Genomic DNA, 6768 nt, shown 5'->3' with positions numbered 1-6768 from the left:
CTCCCCACAAAGGCCCCAAGCAATTCAATCCAAATATGGATTTGTCATTTTCTCTCTGGGTTCTTTCCATCATGAAGTCCCCTAATATGTTCAGGGAATTGGGAAAAGCAAATGACATGTTTTCTGACTTCTCAAGAAACCCAAGATAAAAGATACTATTTACAGAAAAGAAAATTAAGGCCTAGGGGGAAGTTAGCTCCCCAAGTTCACACAGGTCTAAAATTTGAACCCCCACCTGACTCCAAAGTTCTGAAACTAGAGGTGGACTAGTTTTAGGGGGTTATGACTTTAAGAAAAACAAAAATCGATGAAAACAAAGTTTGGTACAGGGCCTTAGAAAGGATTTACACAAGTGAGGGTCTTGAAGCTTACATTTCATTAGCTTCATGATTACACAGCATCCTAGTGAAAATTACGCTGTCTCCAAAGATAACAGACAAGCAAACCAGAAAGAAGATTAGGATGCAAAGAGGTTTTATCTTTCCTACGACTCTCCTTGCTGAAACTGCCTCCTTTAAAAGTATTTCCCAGGTGTGCTCCTGGAATCTTTCCTAAAAGCAAAAAGCAGGAAGCAAGTGCTTTTGCTTTTGTCAGAATGTCAGTGTCAGAATGAGAGACAGAAGAAAACAGAAATTTAATAAAGATGTTCATAAGTGGATCTCCAACATCAAGGAAGAGAAAGAGATCAAGAAGCAACAAAAGTCCCCCAGACATCTAGGTGGACACAGGCCAGCAGTGAAAGTAAAGCTGCTGTATGTCAAAATGTGTGCTCTGGGAGTTTCCGGATAGCTGAACACATGGAGGTCCCCGGAGGCTGGCGTGCCCAGGGAGGGCGTAGAAGCTCCATGCCCCTGGCCCCATACCTGACCCTATGCATCTCTTCATTTGTATCCTTTGTATTCTGGGGACTCACATTTTGCTCCAGACCTCTATTTCCCAGGCTTTGTCCCCTTGCAGAGAAAGGCCGCATCAACTCTATTTTTCCTGTTTAAAAAATTTGCCTGCTAACCTAGGGATTGACAGACTTCAAGCCAAATCTGACCCACTGTCTATATTTGTAAATAAAGTTTTATTGGAATAACAAAAAGAAATTGTGGTCTGTTTTGAGTTTAAAAGTCAAAGTGAAACTTAGACACTGGGCGCTTTCTAGTACAAATTTAGTTTAGTTCATAAGAAATACGTGTTCTTCTAAAAACTTGACCAAAATGCCATAGGAATAGTGATGTTGTCTTTCACGGCATGCCAACTGCCTAGGGAAGTTATTCACGAAGAGCGACCTCTAGTGGGCAAGGGTCATAGTTAATTAGAACCTGAAACTCCCCCAGAAAAGCATCTTACCCCCATTTCAGCTTGTTTTGACAACAGCTTGAAGAGGTTTTGAACAAATGGTGAATTTGTGATTAAAAAAAAATGTTTCTTGTTTTAACATTCGTTATAAACATCTCATTTACATGAACCTTTCTGTGACTATAAAAACTTTCAAGGCCAGGTGCGGTGGCTTACACTTGTGATCCCCGCACTTTGGGAGGCCGAGGTGAGTAGATCACCTGAGGTCAGGAGTTCAAGACCAGCCTGACCAACATGGTGAAACCCCGTCTCTACTAAAAATACAAAAAACTAGCCGGGCGTGATGGCGGGTGCCTGTAATCCTAGCTACTTGGGAGGCTGAGGCAGAAGAATTGCTTGAACCCGGGAAGTGGAGGTTGCAGTGAGCCAAGATTGTGCCATTGCACTCTAGCCTGAGTGACAGAACAAGACCCTGTCTCAAAAAAAAAAAAAAACAAAAAACTTTCAGTACCAACTATTACAACTATAGTAAGATGGCTGCTTTAACACAATTGTAGTTTTGAATAACAAAAAATTTTATTTTTTAAAGTGAAACTGACAGGAGAGACATAAATTATTAAGTACAAAGGCTCACATTTCTGGGACTTATTTGGTTCAATTTAGGTCTCTGGTTATTATAAAGAATTCCCTAACAGAGGCTGTAGAGGTAATTAGGAACAGAAGGTGAGGTCAGAAGCATAAATTGCAGCCATCTTTGTGAAGGGGGATTTGGCGGTTTCTATTAAAGTATAGAACACACATACCTTTGAGCCAGCAATTCTGCTTCCAGGATTTTATGATGTAGATTCACTCATATAAATGAGCAGAAATCCATGTGCAAGAATGTTTTCTGCACCAATTATTATAATAAAAAGAAGAAAACAAATATTTATCTGTAATAAACTACGGAAGAGTCATAGAAAATGATGCAGATATGTAGAATGATGTAGGAGATTATATTGATACAGAAAGTTCAATATTAAAACTATTAAAAAAGTTTTAAAACAGTATTGTCTTAAAATATATCGCATGCATGAACACAGTACATTTATGAAAGTCTGCAAAAGAGTGATTACACTTTCAACCCTTCACATCATTGTTTGCTTTTGCTTAACTATGAACACCCATTACTCAAAGGAGTTAATGTAGTCTTATCTAAGAGTTAAGAACACAGACTTTTAAGCCAAACTCCCCAGGTCCAAAACCTGGCCTCATTAATTGCTATCTCTGTTATTTGGACACGTTCTTTATCCTCTTTGTGCCTTAGTTTCCCCATCTGTATATGGGGGTGATACATTTTTATTAATGTTCGTCTATGCAAAGCACTTAGAACAGTGCTAAAAGTGGGCCAGGCATGGTGGCTTATACCTATAATCCCAGCACTTTGGGGGGCCAAGGCAGGAGAATCACTTGAGGCCAGGAGTTCAAGATCAGCCTTGGTAACATGGTGAGACCCTGGTTTCACAAAATATTCAGAAATTAGCTGGGTGTGGTGGCTCATGCCTGAAGTCCCAGCTATTGGAAGAAGCTGAGGCAGGAGGAATGCTTCAGCCCAGGAGTTGGAGGCTGCAGTGGGCTAGGATCGAGCCACTGCACACCAGCCTGGGCAACAGAGGGAAACCCTGACTAAAAAGAAAGAAAAAGAGCAGTGCTGAAAGTGTTTCGCTACTGTTATTTTAACTTACAATTTTAAAAACTAGGTGTTGATATATTAGGGAAAATTGGGTGAAGGGTACCTTTGCAATTTACTATGAATCTGTAATTATTTCAAAGTAAAAAGTTAAACATGCAGTTATTAAAAATAACTGATATAAAAGATTGTCAAGATGTCATGTTAAGTAAAAAAAGCAAGATGTGGAACAATGCGTCAAGTAAGCTCAATTTTGTGTAGAGAAATGGGGAAGGGAATGAGAATATATATATTTTGCTTATGTGTGTGAAATGAAATTCTAGAAGAGATCGTTAAAAACTAATAACTACTTGGGAAGCAGGCTTTATTTTTGAACCAAATGACTGTGTTACCTATTGAAAAATTATTTAAAAATAAGACTAGTAACAAAAATGCAAATAACACTTCCATCATAGCATAAAAGCATTTCCATTTGTAACGAGTCAAATAACACCAATTTGACAAATAACAGGGTGCATTGAGTTCAACGGTAAAGTACTTTCCAGTGGCACTATTTCACTCACAGTGTGTACAATTCAGACAAGTTTAATTCCTAAGTCTTTGAGGGGGAGCTGAAGAACCACTCCTTCGGGTTTCAGACAGACAGGTTTTAGGAGGTTACAAGTAGCATATGGCCTTATCTAAGATCTAGTGACATTTCTAACTTAAAGCTTTTGAAATGAGGAAGACATCTTAAGGACATCACCACCTGGTGAAGACTTCTCTGATGTTAAGCACATGTTATAAGTCCTGGAACTTGCTGGCATTAGTCCTAGAGAAAGAAGGATGAGGCTGAGCATGGTGGCTCACGCCTATAATCCCAGCACTTTGGGAGGCCGAGGCGGATGGATCACGAGATCAGGGGTTTGAGACCAGCCTGGCCAACATGGTGAAACCCCGTCTCTACTAAAAATACAAAAATTAGCCGGGTGTGGTGGTAGGCACCTGTAATCCCAGCTACTCTGGAGGCTGAGGTAGGAGAATCACTTGAACCTGGGAGGCGGAGGTGGCAGTGAGCCTAGACTATGCCACTGCACTCCAGCCTGGGTGACAGAGTAAGACTCTGTCTCAAAAAAAAAAAAAAAAAAGAGAGCGAGAGAGAGAAAGAAGGACTATTGGATATACAAATTTGGATTTAGCCAGAGTTATCCTGGGTAGGGAAGGGTCAGACAGACATACCCATAGGCACGCCCACACTCATATATAGCTTCCTGTGTCCAAAAAAGTGATGGCAAAACAGACACTGTGATGCTGTAGTGACCAAGGGATTAAAATTTCCCTAATCTCTTGATGTTTCTGCAAGTTCAATTTTTAAATTCCTGAAACATCTATTTTTTTTCATGTCTGATAGTAAGCAGATGTTGTGACAAGTTTGAGTGGGGGCACATCTCATACATGAGCATGAAAACTCAATCATCACACTTATCAACCACAAAAGGATCTCCTCAAACATCTTTTTAGCAATGTATGAAGTGAAGTTATGCTAGCTGCTATAACAAGTAACTCCTATGTCTCAGTGGCATAATACAATAATTTTTGTACCTATCAATCACAGACCAACGTGATTGGGGTGTACTTTCTCCATATTGTCTTGTAGAATCCTGGCTGAAAAGGGGGTCCATCATCTTCAATGTATGGCTTCCAGAACATACTGGAAATTGATATACAACCAGCACGCACAGAAGAAATAATAAAGAATCAGACAGAACACGTGAAAGTGACACTTTTCTCTCCCTATGTCATTGACTAGAACTCAATCATGTGATGCCACCTAACTGCTGGGGGTTTGGGAAATGTAATTTAACTGTGTATCTACAAAAAAAGAAAAGAAAAGAAAAAATAATTTAGTGAACACATGGCATTGTTTCTGCCACAAGCAGATATCACCATGATCATTAAATTTTTCTCCTTTAATATGTTGATTTCCTGCTCTTTACGGACCTTAACAGCAATCCTATGAGGTAGGCTGCACAGATATCATTCCCACTTACCAATGAGAAAAATGAACCTCAAAGAGAAGTTAGCTGACTTGGCTAAACAACATGGATATTAAATGTTAAGCAGGAGCTAGAACAAGTCTTCCCACAGTACCAGGCCTGCTGTCTCCCATCCTACCAAAGGTAACATCACTTGCTTCAGTAACTTGAATCAATCACAGCTTCAGTAAATTAGATTATCCACACAGATTCTTCATAAAGCGTATTTCCTCAAAAACGTTCACCATCAACTTAGTTTATATGCAGTCATAAAAAGTTATAAAGACCATGTGATTAAATTTTAATGGAAATACATTATGGAGAATAACATAAAATTGAATGCACATAATTAAATCAGGACAAATTTCAGCCTTTTCTTCAAAAATTGCCTCCTTTTTCTCTCTTCTGTAACTCCTATCAGATGTATGTTCAAGTCCTATTCTATCTTCCACTTAACCTTTAAATTCTCAAATATTTTCTTTGCTACTTTAATATCCTCAGATCTATTTTCCAGTTTGCCAATTCCATCTGCAGCTCTGTCAAATCTAGTCTTTAATCTTTCCATCTGCCTATTTTTAAACTTCAAATGATTATATTCATTCCTAAATGTTTGAATAGGTTCCTTTTCAAATCTGCCTGGCTGGGTTCTTTTTTTTTTTCCTCCTATACAATTTATTTTTTAATCCTTCTTTTATGCCTTTATTTTTAAAAATATCTTTCAAAGCATCTGGCCAGGCTCATGCTTGTAGTACCAGGGCTTTGGGAGGCCGAGACAGGAGGATTGCTTGAGGCCAGGAGTTTGAGACCAGACTGGGCAACATAGCAAGACCCTATCTTTACTTTAAAAAAAAAGCTGGGTGTGGTACCATGCCCCTGGAGTCTTAGCTACTTGGAGGCTGAGGCAGGAGGACTGCTTGGGCCCAGGAGTTGGAGGCTGCAGTGAGCTATGATAACACCACTGCAGTCGAGCCTGGGCAACATAGTAAGACCCCCATCTCTATAAAGGATTTCAAATGATTTTTAAAAAGCATCTATCGTATTACTCAAATTATCTGAAATCCTAAGATTCTAACTCTGTTTTTAAAAATCTGTTGGTTTTCACTCATAATGAATTATTTTTCAATTATTTTATTTATCTTTTCAAGACAGTGTCTCACTACTCTATCTCCCAGGCTGGAGTGCAGTGGCATGATCTCTGCTCACTGCAGCCTCAACCGTCCTGGGCTCAGGTGATCCTCCCACCTCAGCCCCGAGTAGCTGGGACCACAGGTGTGTGCCACCACTGGGTGACAGAGCAAGACTCTGTAGCAAACAAAACAAAACATTTTTCTCACATGGAGCCCAGCTTCCTTGTTTGTACCTCTACCTGGGTTTTCTTATTTCATTTTTTTCCCTGACAACATAGCCTTTGGTGGGCTCTCGTGTAGCATAAGCTTCACAACTCAATCCTTTCGACTCTGGCAATCAGTCCCCTATTTGTTTCAGGATTCTAGGAATTTCCCTTACATTTTTACGAGATCAGCACTGGTTATATTTTCCCAGCTTTTAAAGGTATACATGGAGTGGGGAGAAGGGGATTTCAAATTCACTAGAAGGTCTCCATCCTAAACTGCAATTGTATAAAAATATCAGTAAACAATAAAAACAGATGCATTTAAGGCCTGGGATTAGAGATGAAGCCCTTCTGTTGAAAACTGTTTTTGATATTGGTAATGAAACACAGTTCAGGAAAAAAGAAAAAGCCGGCAAATAAAATGATTACCTAAGCTGATAAAAAGAAAAACAGGATCCACGGTG

At 39.4% G+C, this 6768-nt stretch overlaps 1 non-coding gene across 1 annotated transcript; it reads right to left on the bottom strand.

The window, feature by feature from the left end:
- Positions 1–4336: 4336 nt before the first annotated feature.
- Positions 4337–4436, bottom strand: LOC112439500 (small nucleolar RNA U13). Its single transcript, XR_003027774.1, has one exon. It is a non-coding gene; the product is annotated as a small nucleolar RNA U13 (small nucleolar RNA).
- Between the last annotated feature and the right edge of the window lie 2332 nt (positions 4437–6768).

The sequence above is a fragment of the Pan paniscus genome, chromosome 2 (genome assembly GCF_029289425.2).
Source record: "Pan paniscus chromosome 2, NHGRI_mPanPan1-v2.0_pri, whole genome shotgun sequence".
NCBI lineage: Eukaryota > Metazoa > Chordata > Mammalia > Primates > Hominidae > Pan > Pan paniscus.
The sequence above is the reverse complement of the archived record's forward strand: the minus strand, read 5'-3'. Positions and strand labels throughout refer to the sequence as shown.